This window comes from Bombina bombina, chromosome 9, assembly GCF_027579735.1.
Source record: "Bombina bombina isolate aBomBom1 chromosome 9, aBomBom1.pri, whole genome shotgun sequence".
NCBI lineage: Eukaryota > Metazoa > Chordata > Amphibia > Anura > Bombinatoridae > Bombina > Bombina bombina.
The window spans coordinates 35,486,602-35,501,221 of NC_069507.1; positions in this window are offsets into that span (position 1 = coordinate 35,486,602).

Sequence of the window (14,620 nt, forward strand, 5' to 3'; positions counted from 1 at the left end):
AATATTGTTTGATTTAGAAAGGGTATACAATTTTAATAAAGTTTCTAATTTACTTTTATTATGTAATATACTTCATTCTCTTGCAGCATCGAACATAAGCTTTCTGTGTTTTCAGACTCCCATTGAGTTCTATGGCATCCGTGACCTGAAGGGTTGCGGATTAAAAACCAGGTATGCTGAGTCGGAAAAGACGCAAGCGTAACTGTAGAAATTTTGATAACTTTGTGAGAGCTTCAAATAGTGACGACTAGGAGGGCAAATTAACACGATTCTGCTCAAATTCCACAGGTTTTCAACTCGCATCGATGTGCGTCGGATTGAGATTGCGGGATCGTATGTTACATCTTGATGCTTTGATAACTACGGCGGATCAATCTTGCGACAATTACAACGTGGAATTCAAGCGTATTTTCAGTTGACGTTTTGATAAATAGGCCTCTATAGCTTTGCTAATGTATAATTTAGATGAAATAAATAATGTTGTTGATTGCAGGGGTCCTTTCAGGGGATGAGAGTTGCAACTATGGGTTAGACGGAGACTGCAAAATATACAAATATATTAATTTATGAATTTATTTCAATATAATGTTTTAAAGATACAACTGCTTAGGTTCAATTTTTCCAGAAGGCAAAACACAAATAAATGAATATATACAAGGTTTTTTGTGCCATTGTAATGTTGGGTGTAACAGTCATGCAAGCAGAGACCTCAAGATATTCTTGAGTATTTTCTTGCCTTCATAGTGGAACAAAAGAATTTTTTTTTTGTTAATATCAATACTGTTCACTGCCTAAGGGGTTTTATACTGCTCTGTTCCGAAGTTTGTTTTGTTTGGATGGCTGAATAGCGAATTTGCCCTCATGATTCAATGGAAACAAAATAAAAAAATGCATAAACATTTGTTAAAAGAAGATAGAAGTCTGGTATTTCTGAGCCAATGGAAGCGTAGTTAATTTAGGGAAAGACATTTTAATGCCAGTACAAGTCTATTTTTGGGCATTATGCCAAACTATCAAGAGAGTGAAACTTTCATCATCTCCTGTTTAATTTAATTTGCAGTAGTATAGTGCTGGACACAAATGAAATTATATTTTAAGTACTGTATAAAGTGACTAACTCTTGGCATTGTTTTTGGCTCAGCTATTGAAGTTGCATCTTTAAAGAGATATTCAGTGTAAAAAATAAAATGCTTTTGAATGGAAGCAGTTTTTTAAGTGTTTAAATCCTTCAAAATAGTGAATTCTAATGTACAGAGGCACAATCCATTGTTGCCCCTGAGAGGGACATGGCAGGTGAGCCAATCATTAGTGTCATACTTACATATCCAACACTCATCAGTGTGTCCTGCTAAGAAATGTCACAGGAGCAGGCTGGGCTCTCATCAATAGTTATGGGTCTTAATAAGGATTTTATACATCAGCAATAAACACTTTTTACATGTCTTCACATGATTTTTGGATTTCTCTAATTTAAAAACCTTACCTTTAAAAACCAAACAAACAAACAACATATCGCATGTTTCTCATTAAATATTTGCATCTTGGTTTTTACACTTTGTTTTGTCTGCCAGTATTCTACATCGTTCCCACTTCCTTGTTTAACAGTCAATACTATAACAGCAGTCAAATAAAAAAATGTAATTATAAAACATTTACCTAAATCAAATATATTTATCCGAACAACCCACTTGTATGTCCAAAAAATGGTCGAAATTTAAATGAGCCCACCCTAGTTATCATCACAAATATTCTACATCAGTTTGCAAAAAAGTTTCCATTTTGCTTCTATGATGAAATTTGCTTCATTCCCATGGAATTCTTTGTTGAAGTGATACCTAGATAGGTGTCTGAAGCGCTACATATCAGAAAATAATGCTGCCATATAGTGCTCTTGCAAATGGATAAAAATTCTGGCAAAACTGCTGCCATATAGTGGTCCAGAGAGGTGCACACTCCTGAAGTAAAAATTGCCTGCTCTGTCTGAGTCATAAAAGAAAAATCTTGGGTTTCCTGTACCTATAAGATGGACATTGTACTCAGAAATGGTCTGAAAAAGCAGCATTTTATGTTGACAATTTTTGGAAGAAAAAATATGGATTCAATTATTTTAAAATTTAGACTAATTTGCCAATAACAGTTGTGTATTTCCTACTAATGCTCGTTGGTGGCTAGGAGTAAGCCAGTGCTCATTAGCAGGAAATACCAATAGCAAAATGATACCATTAGAAAGTAGTTATAAACCAATGCGCATTAGCAAAAAGTACCTAGCAACCAATGAGCTTAAACAGGAAGTGCCAACCAGTATCATTAGGAAGTGTACAACTGAAACTGCTTTATTAGTTTTAATTTAAATTATACACGTTAAAGGCTGTGACACACTGCGGCGCGCAGCGTGTACATGCAGCTGTGTGCGCTCAGTGTGTCCTGCCTTTTCATCTCTGTCAGGTCGCGTAGCTAAGCGCTCAGAGATGAAATATTTGAACTTCAGAAGCGATGCGACGAGGAGCAAAGCAGCTGCTTTGCCTTGCGCCGCATCGCTTGCAGTGTCCCTTTAAATGCATCAAGTTTTGGGCAAATATGAAAAAACCTTCTGAATATGTTTAGGGCTAATGCACAGTTATATGTTTTTCATTATTATTAGAATGTCGGTTTATGCAAATACAAGTCTGAAAGTTTTAAAAATGTTAATTAAAAATTGTCACTACAATGCATGAACACCACACATGATATCATTAAAGGGACATGAAACCCATTTTTTTTTTTTTTTTTTGTGATCCAAATTAAGCATTCAATTTAAATAAAAAAAAATCCAATTTACTTTGATTATCAAATATACGGCTAGATTATGAGTTTTGCGGTAAGAGCTGCTCGGTACTAACTTCCAAGTAATTGTCACCGCTCACTTACCTACAGCGCTGGTATTACAGGTTTAAAAAAACCCGGCTTTAGCAGGCAAGAAATGAGCGTAGAGCAAAATTGAACTCCATACTGCACTCCAATACCAGCGCTGCGGTGAGCTGCGGTAAGCTGGTTTTACCTGCTCGTGCACGATTTCCCCATAGACATCAATGGGGAGAGCCAGCTGAAAAAAAGCCTAACACCTGCAATAAAGGAGCGTTATACATTATACTTATTAACCCATAATCTGCCACCCCCGACATCGCAGACGCCTACATTATACTTATTAACCCCTAATCTGCTGCCCCCAACATCTCCAACACCTACATAATGTTATTAAAGGAAGAGTCAAGTAAAAAAAAAAACTTTCATGATTTAAATAGGGCATGTAATTTTAAACAACTTTCCAATTTACTTTTATTCCCAATTTTGCTTTGTTCTCTTGGTATTCTTAGTTGAAAGCTAAATCTAGGAGGTATATATGCTAATTTCTTAGACCTAGAAGGCCACATCTTATCTGAATGCATTGTGACAGTTTTTCACCACTAGAGGGTGTTAGTTCATGTGTTTCATATAGATAACATTGAGTTCAGGCACGTGAAGCTCCTAAGAGCAAGCACTGATTGGCTAAAAATGCAAGTCTGTCAAAAGAACTGAAATAAGGGGGCAGTTTGCAGAGCCATAGATACAAGGTAATCACAGAGGTAAAAAGTATATTATTATCACTGTGTTGGTTATGCAAAATTGGGGAATGGGTAATAAAGGGATTATCTACCTTTTTAAACAACAAAAATTCTGGTGTTTACTGTCTCTTTAACCCCTAATCTCCCGTCCCCAATGTCACCGCAACCTACCTACATTTATTAACCCCTAATCTGCCGCCCCCAACGTTGCCGCCACTATACTGAATTTATTAACCCTTTAACCTAACCCTAAGTCTAACCCTAACCCTTACACCCACTAACTTTAACCCCTTAATGACCGAGGACGTGCAGGGTACGTCCTCAAAAAAAAGGCAGTTAACGCCTGAGGACATACCCTGCACGTCCTCGGTGTGGAAAGCAGCTGGAAGCGATCCTGCTCGCTTCCAGCTGCTTTCCGGTTATTGCAGTGATGCCTCGATATGGAGGCATCCTGCAATAACCTTACATGGCCATCCGATGCAGAGAGAGCCACTCTGTGGCCCTCTCTGCACCGGACATCGATGGCCGGTATCGTTGGTGGGTGGGAGCCGACTTGGGAGGCGGGTGGGTGGCCATCGGTGTGCCGTGTGACGTCGAGGGGGGCGGGATCGGGGGCGGGACCGCCGGGGGCGCGCACAGACGCGCGCGCATGCACGGAGGGTGGTGGGCGGGCGCGTGCACGGGGCGGGAGCGGGTGGGAACCGCTACACTACGGAAAATTAATAAAAAGTATAAAGTTAAAAGTGCCATAAGCACACAAAAAAAAAAGCACAAAAAGAGATCGTGGAGGGGTGGGGGGTTGGTTTTTGTGTAGGGGGAAGCTACACTACAGAAAAGTTAAAAAAATGTAAAACAAAAACCTTTTTTCTTCTAAACTGGGTACTGGCAGACAGCTGCCAGTACCCAAGATGGCGCCCATTAAGTTAGAGTGGGAGGGTTAGGAAGCTGTTTGGGGGGGATCAGTGAGGTTGGGGGCTAAGGGGGGATAGTACACAGCAGCATATGTAAGTATGCTTTAAAAAAAACCACCAAAAAAATAAATATAGCTTTTATTTTAGTACTGGCAGACTTTCTGCCAGTACTTAAGATGGCGGGGACAATTGTGGGGTGGGGGAGGGAAGAGAGCTGTTTGGGAGGGATCAGGGGGTCTGATGTTTCAGGCGGGAGGCTGAGCTCTACACTAAATCTAATATTAACCCTGCAAGCTCCCTACATGCTACCTAATTAACCCCTTCACTGCTAGCCATAATACACGTGTGATGCGCAGCGGCATTTAGCGGCCTTCAAAATACCAAACAGCAACGCCAAAGCCATATATGTCTGCTATTTCTGAACAAAGGGGATCCCAGAGAAGCATTTACAACCATTTGTGCCATAACTGCACAAGCTGTTTGTAAATGATTTCAGTGAGAAACCTAAAATTGTGAAAAATTTAACGTTTTTTTTAATTTGATCGCATTTGGCGGTGAAATGGTGGCATGAAATATACCAAAATGGGCCTAGATCAATACTTGGGGTTGTCTACTACACTACACTAAAGCTAAAATTACCCTAAAAAGCTCCCTACATGCTCCCTAATTAACCCCTTCACTGCTGGGCATAATACACGTGTGGTGCGCAGTGGCATTTAGTGGCATTCTAATTACCAAAAAGCAACGCCAAAGCCATATATGTCTGCTATTTCTGAACAAAGGGGATCCCAGAGAAGAATTTACAACCATTTGTACCATAATTGCACAAGCTGTTTGTAAATAATTTCAGTGAGAAACCTAAAGTTTGGAAAAAATTTGTGAAAAAGTGAACGATTTTTTGTATTTAATCGCATTTGGCGGTGAAATGGTGGCATGAAATATACCAAAATGGGCCTAGATCAATACTTTGGGTTGTCTACTAAAAAAAAATATATACATGTCAATGGATATTCAGAGATTCCTGAAAGATATCAGTGTTCTAATGTAACTAGCGCTAATTTTGAAAAAAAAAATGGTTTGGAAATAACAAAGTGCTACTTGTATTTATTGCCCTATAACTTGCAAAAAAAGCAAAGAACATGTAAACATTGGGTATATCTAAACTCAGGACAATATTTAGAAACTATTTAGCATAGATGTTTTTTGGTGGTTGTAGATATGTAACAGATTTTGGGGGTCAAAGTTAGAAAAAGTGGGGTTTTTTTAAATTTTTCCTCATATTTTATAATTTTTTTTATAGTAAATTATAAGATATGATGAAAATAATGGTATCTTTAGAAAGTCCATTTAATGGCGAGAAAAACGGTATATAATATGTGTGGGTACAGTAAATGAGTAAGAGGAAAATTACAGCTAAACACAAACACCGCAAAAATGTAAAAGTAGCCTTGGTCCCAAACGGACAGAAAATGGAAAAGTGCTATGGTCATTAAGGGGTTAATGTAATTAAAATAAATCTAAATAAAACCTACTATTAATAACTAAATTTTAAACTAAATACTTACCTATAAAATAAACCCTAAGCTTGCTACAATATAACTAATAGTTACATTGTATCTAGCTTAGGCTTTATTTTTATTTCACAGGCAAGTTTGTATTTATTTTAACTAGGTAGAATAGTTAGTAAATAGTTATTAACTATTTACTAACTACCTAACTAAAATAAATACAAATTTAGGTAGGTTGCGGTGACGTTGGGGGCGGGAGATTAGGGGTTAATAACATTATGTAGGTGTTGGCGACATTGGGGGCGGCAGATTAGGGGTTAATAAATGTAGGTAGGTGGCGACGATGTTAGGGGCAGCAGATTAGGGGTTAATAATATTTAACTAGTGTTTGCGATGCGGGAGTACGGCGGTTTAGGGGTTAATATGTTTATTATAGTGGCGGCGATGTCCAGAGCGGCAGATTAGGGGTTAATAATTTTATTTTAGTGTTTGGAAGGCCTCGGTTTAGGGGTTAATAGGTAGTTTATGGGTGTTAGTGTACTTTTTAGCACTTTAGTTATGAGTTTTATGTTACAGCTTTTCTAGCGTAACACTCATAACTACTGACTTTCAGTTTACGTTATGGATCTTGAAGTTTTAGGCTGTACCGCTCACTTTTTGGCCTCCCAGGCAGACTTGTAATACTGGCGCAAAGGAAGTTCCATTGAAAAAGGACTTTTTGAAAGCTACGGTAGTTAGGTTGCGTTACGGCCAAAAAAGTGTGCGGTGCCCCTAAACCTGGAAGACTCGTAATACGAGTGGTAATGAAAAAGAGCCTTAAAGGGACAGTCTAGTATGAATTAAACTTTCATTATTCAGATGGGACTTTTAATTTTAATCAACTTTCCAAATTACTTTTATCATCAAATTTGCTTTTTTCTCTTGGTATTCTTAGTTTAAACTAAACATAGGTAGGCTCAGATGCTAATTTCTAAGCCTTTGAGGGCTGCCTCTTATCACAGGCTTTTTAAATCTCTTTTCAACACAAAGAGACAGAAAGTACATGTGGGCCATATAGATAACACTGTGTTCAGGCACAGGGGGTTATTTAAGATTTAGCACAAAACAATGCTACATTTAAGACAATAGATAATAAACAGTCACAGTCATGTGATCAGGGTGCTGGAAGAAGGTTCCTAGATACAAGGTAATCACAGAGGTAAAAAGTACATTAATATAACTGTGTTAGTTATGCAAAACTGGGGAATGGGTAATAAAGGGATTATCTATCTTTTAAAACAATAACAATTCTATGGTAGACTGTCCCTTTAACGCTGCTTTTTCACTCATACCGCAAAACTCGTAATCTAGCCGATACTTAATACTCTTGGTATACGTTATTGAAAAGCATACCTAGGTAGGCCTGGCCATTTGAGTGTGGCTGGAGTAGTATATTTTGCAAGAATTCTTTAAATAATGTTATATGTACAAACAATATTGCCAAGAACTGCTCAAACATGTGGGACATTGTTATAAGCATTTTTTGCAAAACTCTTACCATATAGTGCTTCAGATGCATGAAACCTACCTAGGTATGCTTTTCAACAACAACCCAGGAAAATGAAGTAAAACTGATAATCCAAGTAAATTGAAATCATGAATCATAAAAAAACAACTAGAAATTGCATTCAAACACATTAGGTTGACAAAGAGCCTGATGATCTAAAGTTCTTGGCTCAGGCAAGATGATCTAGGACAGTGTTTCTCAACTCCAGTCCTCATGACCCTTAACAGGACAGATTTTCATTATATCTTTACTAGAGCATAGGTGAAATAATCATCTGAAGGGTGAGAGCAGGGTAGTAACCATGGTTAATGCTCAGTTGATTATTTCACCTGTGCTGTAGTTAAGACATAATGAATATCTGGCCTGTTAAGGGTCCTGAGGACTGGAGTTGAGAAACACTGATCTAGGTCTTGTCAGTATGGTGAGATCCCTCAAAAAACCCTAAAATTTGACCTTGAGAGATGTTTATATTACTATAACGGGTTCTATATGTGAAGGAGAGACTCCTACATTACAAGTTTTGGATCATCAGACCCTAACGGGTATATTTATCAGAGTGCGAGCGGACAGGATACGAAGTAACGTATTATGTCCGCTGCACATCTTAAATGCTGAAGGCATACGCTGTCTGCATTTATCAGTGCACAAGCAGTTCACTAGAACTGCTGGTGAAATGCCGCCCCCCTGCAGACTCACGGACAATCGGCAGCTAGCAGGGGGTGTCAATCAACCTGATTGTATTTGATCGGGTTGATTTCTGTCTGCCGCCTCAGAGTAGACGGACAAGTTATGGAGCAGTGGTCTTTAGACCACTGCTTCATAACTTCTGTATCCAGTGAGCCTCAAGGCTCGCCGGAAACAAGGGGCATCAAACTCCATTTGGAGCTTGATAATTCAGCCCTATAGTCTTGTCTTAGTCACCATATTTTTCTTATGGTTAAGATTAGTTTGATGCCTTTAGAGCCTTAAAAACCCCTGTGAAAAGCATATTTCTGATTATTTTTGTTTGTGTATTTACTCTCTCCAATTATATGGAAACCTGCTAATTAAGATTAATTTACCACATAACATGGTGGTGCTTCTAATGGATTTAAACATGGGTGATTAACTTTGGCTCTCCATAGGTTATAAAACTACATTTCCCATGACATTCAGACACCTTAAGCTGGCTGAGTTTCAGCTGGCTGAGAATCATGGGAAATGTAGTTCCAAATCATCTGGAGCTAAAGTTGATCAGTCTTGGATTAGAATATCATTTTAAAATAACAAAAAACTCCCTAGATCAGTTTAAAACTTAGCATGACAAATTGTAATAGTTTATAATGGCTTACAAAGGGTTAGGTCCATGCACACTCATTTGGCTGTGTTGTTCCAGCGATATCATGTTTTGAAATTCAATGATTGTCACTTCACCTACGTTTTCTAGCCTATAGCTAGCGGAAGTTCCAATAAATAACACATAAATGTGTGTGTACTAAGTGACTTTATACATTATACCTTGCCCAGCTAATGAGAACATCTAGCAGTGTAGAAAAGTAATAATTACTAGAGCTAAACTCTTAAGAAAGACATTTATAAAATGGTTATGTAAATGGGTGTATCTGTTAAATATTCATGTATGTTTTATTATGGTAAAATAGTCTAGTTGGGTAGAATAAATTTATCTCAGCAAACACCAGCTAATGCCTGACCTCGATCGTACCAGGGTGTTTCTGGGGTGTACTCTAGGGGGCCGATATAACAACCTCCATATAAGTCTCCTCTAAGGCTGCGGTCTACAATTGTGTGCAATCGGTTTGATTGACACCCCCTGCTAGTGGCCGATTGTCCGCAAATCTGCAGGGGGTGGCATTGCACAAGCAGTTCACGCTGTCGGCATTCAGCAATGTCTGGCAGACATGATCCACTAAATCGAATCATGTCCGCCAGACATTGTTAAATTGGCCTCTAGGTTTGTGCTTTTTAAATGTACAATTACACTAAGGGCTAGATTACGAGTGACGTGCTAACTGTAGCACACTTGCGATGTCATTTTTTTCTGCTTTTTATGCGTGACGAAAATAGTGCTTATTAGAAGTTAAAAGTAAGTGCGTTCGCTCGAGCACATTTAAATTTTATGTGTGTCAGCGATCACATAAATACATGCAAAAGTACAGTAACACTCACATAAACACTGTCTGATAAAAAAAATATTTATACAAAAATAATTATTAAAAAAGGGTATAAGGTGTGAGGAAAAAAGGGCTTTTACATATCTATACATACAAAGACATGTCTAAATATGCATATGTATGTGTGCATATATATATAAATAAATATATATATGTGTACATACTGTATGTATTTATGTATTTACAGATATATATACTCTCATAAAACATAAATAAATATGTACACAATATCATATATATATATCGAAATATTTATTTAAGAATAAATAGAACATTTTGTTCTATGTGAAGAATATCGGAATGGGAAATATTCATATTTCATCTTGTGTACAGCTCTCGTGAATAAACGCAGTCGGGTTATCATGCAAATATCCCTCTCCATTGAAGTCTATGGGAGAAAAAGTTAAAGCGGTTGCAATATTCGAAGTTAAACATTTTGCGCGCATCGTGTTTTTTACTTTCAACTTGTATTATGAGCGAAGTTAACACGAGAAGGGGAGTGCAAAATAGCGCTCAACTCATAATCTAGCCCTAAATATATTGGGGCATATTTATCAAGCTCCGGAAAAAAAAGTTATGAAGCAGCAGTCTAAAGACCGCTGCTCCATAACCTGTCTGTCTGCTCTGAGGCCACGGACAGAAATCAACCCGATCGAACACGATTGGGTTGATTGACACCCCTGCTATTGGCCAATTGGCTGTGAATCTGCAGGGGGCAGCAGAACTGCTGGTGCAATGATAAATACAGACAGTGTATGCTGTCTGCATTAATCGATGGGCAGCGGACATGATCCTCTCGCACCATATTAAATAGGCCCCATTATATGATCATAGTATTGAGGTTATTCCCTGCTTTCCTCTAGCCGTGGGTGCCGCCATCTCATTTTACGCATCCAAAAGTAAATGGTTGGTGAGAAAAAAAAAATGTGTCTAAATTGATTATAATGGAGTTGGACTCGCTGTGGCAAGGGATAGTTACAAATCTTTAAGATTTTAGACTAGTGGTTTCTTTGCTGGAAGGCATTTAAGGGACAGTCAACACCAACATTTTAATTGTTTAAAAAGATAGATAACACCTTTACTAACCATTCCTCAGCTTTGCACAACCAACATTGTTATATTAATATACTTTATAACATTTAAACCTCTAAATGTCTGCCTGTTTGTAAGCCACTACAGACAGCCTCTTATCACATGCTTTTTTTATTAGCCTTTCACAACAAGACACGGCTAATTCATGTGTGCCATATAGATACACAGCACTAATTGGCTAAAATGCAAGTCAATAGATAATAAATAAATAGCCATGTGATCAGGGGGCTGTCAGAAGAGGCTTAGATAAAAGGAAATCACAGAGGTAAAAAGTGTATTAATATAACCATGTTAGCTGTGCAAAACCGGGGAATGAGTAATAAAGGGATTATCAATCGTTTTAAACAATAACATTTTTGGAGTAGACTGTCCCTTTAAATTTGAAGGTTTGCACATTCTCTCACTATAAAATGTAAGACCATTAAATAAACTTGGGCTTTGGAAGTTAAATCTTTGAAGTCTGACATCTGTATATCAATCTTAAAAAATATAATATTGAAAACTAAATCTCAAATCATTTTGATGCCAAGTAATCTAACCAAATTTTAAACAAACAACATCTAAGGCAAAACAATCAAAAGAAATATTTAATGAAAACTCAGCGTGATCTTCTGTTTAATGTAAAAATAAAATACAGTTTAATGAAATTGAAAATCTAATCAGCTTGTGCAAACAAAGCATCATTCTAGACAAAGAAACTTGTAATGGTTTAGTTAGTGTAACTTTCTGTTTCACAGGGATTTGCCCAGAAAGTAATATTTATTTTCTGAACAAACTAAATCGCTATTATTATTATCAACATTTTAAAGTGACACGATACCCAAACTTTTCGATACTTGGACAGAATGCCAAAGCACATATGTCCAAGAGACTTTGTTCCGAGTTCGGCCGAGAGCAGATACGCTCCAGAGTGCTCTGTTCTAATCAGAGCCTTAGACGCTACAACCGTCTCTGGGAACCTAACCATGGGTCGCACCCCGCGCGTCTTGTGGTTCTCTGTTTGGGTAAGACTCTATCTATCTATCATCTATCTTTCTAATCTATCTATCTAATCTATCTCGTGGCTGGACTGTTATACGGCAGCCATTTGTCTGTTGGAATATTATCCGTCACACAAATGTCCGTTGGATAACAAACTTTTCTTTCATGATTCAAACAGAGCATATTATTTTAAACAACTATTCCAGAGTACTTATATTATAAAGTTGGAAAGTTATTTAAAACTGGTTGCTTATCTGAATCATAAACATTTAATTTTGCCTTTACTGTCTCTTTCATATGAATAATTTTATCATTGTTTTTGTCAATATTAGCCATACCAGCAAACTTTGAAGCACTCACAAAATACAAGGGGCACAATGAACATACAACGTACAAAATAATTATCAGGTGTGATATGTGTTTGATGCATATTTGCCCATGCAGAGCTTAAACACATTTAATAAAGATGTTGGAGTAGATCTAGAAAGATTAGAAAAAAATATGGGCTAAATCACAAGTGAAGCACTAATTTATTGTGCACCTGTAAACATGCAAATTCGCCCATTTGCGGGCGCACAATAAATAACCAGCCATTACAAGTGGCTGGTTAATACTACCGCAAACTTGTGGTAGTAATTAGCACTCCAAAAAATAACCAAAGATCAGATCTCAAAATATGCCCCAATTGCCTCTAAAATATTTGTTTAAAAACTAGCAGTTTTAAGGCCTTAGTGAGCGGGTTCGGGGTGTCAAACAAAAAAATGGCACTGAAATATGCCTTTACATCAATGGGGACTGCGTTATTACTATAAATAAATACATATGTATATGCTTATACATGTGAAGAATGGCGTTCAGATGTCAGCACTCATAGAAGGGAAGAAACAAAAACAAAAGAACAAATTATGGTGCAGTATGAAAACACTGGTATATAGTGTGCCAAAATAAAGGAATATTGCTTTTATGATGTCAAACTTCTGAGGTATGTTTGAGGCATGGGGGGGATTTAATTCCTCTCTGTGTTACCATCTGAGCGATCAGTTGGAGTATGGTATTTCCTTTTTCCAATAGCCTGAGGGTATGGTGAGCTTCTCCTCTGTGGAGTATGGTAAACTTTTCCCCTGTTGGAAAAGGTGAGCTTCTCCTCTGCGCAGAGTGACATACTTCTCCTCCATGGAGTATGGTGCCTTCTTTTTTGTGTGTGAGGCATAGTAAGCTTCTCCTATATGGAGTATGGTAAACTTTTCCTCTGTAAGGTATAGGTAGAAACCTTTAGGAAATAGAGGTAGAGGTTAACACTCCTCCTGTGTGGAGTGAAATCTTTAGTGGATTTTATGAGGCAGGAGAAATAAATATCTGAAGCAAGCCTTATAAGTTAAAAAATAAAACTACTTTATTTAGCACAGGCTAAAAACACAAAACAACATCAGTGGTGTGCGTGACGTCACTTCCGGTCCGGCGAGACCGTCAATCATCACACATCTAGGAAAGGACCTTGTCACAGACAGGAACCAAATCCTTAGCCATCTGCATTCCAGGATATCATTTTTTGCAGATAACCTACCTGGACATTCGAGAGACACTGTAAGGTACAGGTTACATTGCATCTTTCCATCCTGTATAATTTGGAAAACCGAAACTACCAGTGTAGTTCAGACTTACTTTACTCTACCCATATCAACCACTTCAGTGTATTAGTTGTTTACACAGGACGTTTTGGCAAAAAGGACATTTGCAGACCCACTGCCAAAAGACATTTACAAGCTCATTTTCATCTGGGACTTATTTATCAGGAGGACAGTAATACATTTTTGGGGGACTTTTCTCCCTTAATATCCACATTTTTAAATGAATCCATCACAAACAGTTGGTTTGTGTTTTTAGCCTGTGCTAAATAAAGTAGTTTTATTTTTTCACTTATAAGGCTTGCTTCAGATATTTATTTGTTCTGCCTCATAAAATCCACTACAGATTTCACTCCACACAGGAGGAGTGTTAACCTCTACCGCTATTTCCTAAAGGTTTCTACCTAAACCTTACAGAGGAAAAGCTTACCATACTCCATAGAGGAGAAGCTTACCATACCTCACACACAGAAAATAAGTGCACCATACTCCACGGAGAAGTACATCACTCTGCGCAGAGGAGAAGCTCACCTTATCCAACAGGGGAAATGTTTACCATACTCCACAGAGAAGAAGCTCACCATACCCTCAGGCTATTGGAAAAAGGAAAGACCATTCTCCAACTGATCGCTCAGACGGTAACATCTTTAACACAGAGAGGGATTAAATTCCCCCCATGCCTTAAACATACCCCACAAGTTTGAGTCATAAACGGTGAGCAATATTCCTTTATTTTTGCCACACTATAAACCAGTGCTTTCAAACTGCACCATAATTTGTTCTTTTGTTTTTGTTTCTTCCCTTCTATGAGCGCTAACATCTGAACCCCATACTTCACACTTCTAACTTCCCATTCCATTGATGATAGTGGAATATTCAGATATAATCAGAAAAATAAGGGAAAAATATAAAACAATAATATTCCCATAGGGGGCGCTTCCTAGATATAAGTCCTCTAACAAAAAAAGTCCAGGAGTAACATGTCTAACGCATCAAAACAAAAACATCAGAGTATAAATTGCATATACCAGAGTCCTTAAATCTAACAATAGGCAGCACTCTGTCAAAAGGATGGTCAGTCCCTGGGGATGATTGATCTGAAAAATAGGAAGACACAGAGGTGCCAATATGGCCTAGTAACATCTATTCAAATGATCCTTCAATAGAATGTGAAATGGTACTCACAAGTGTGAAGCACCCAATGG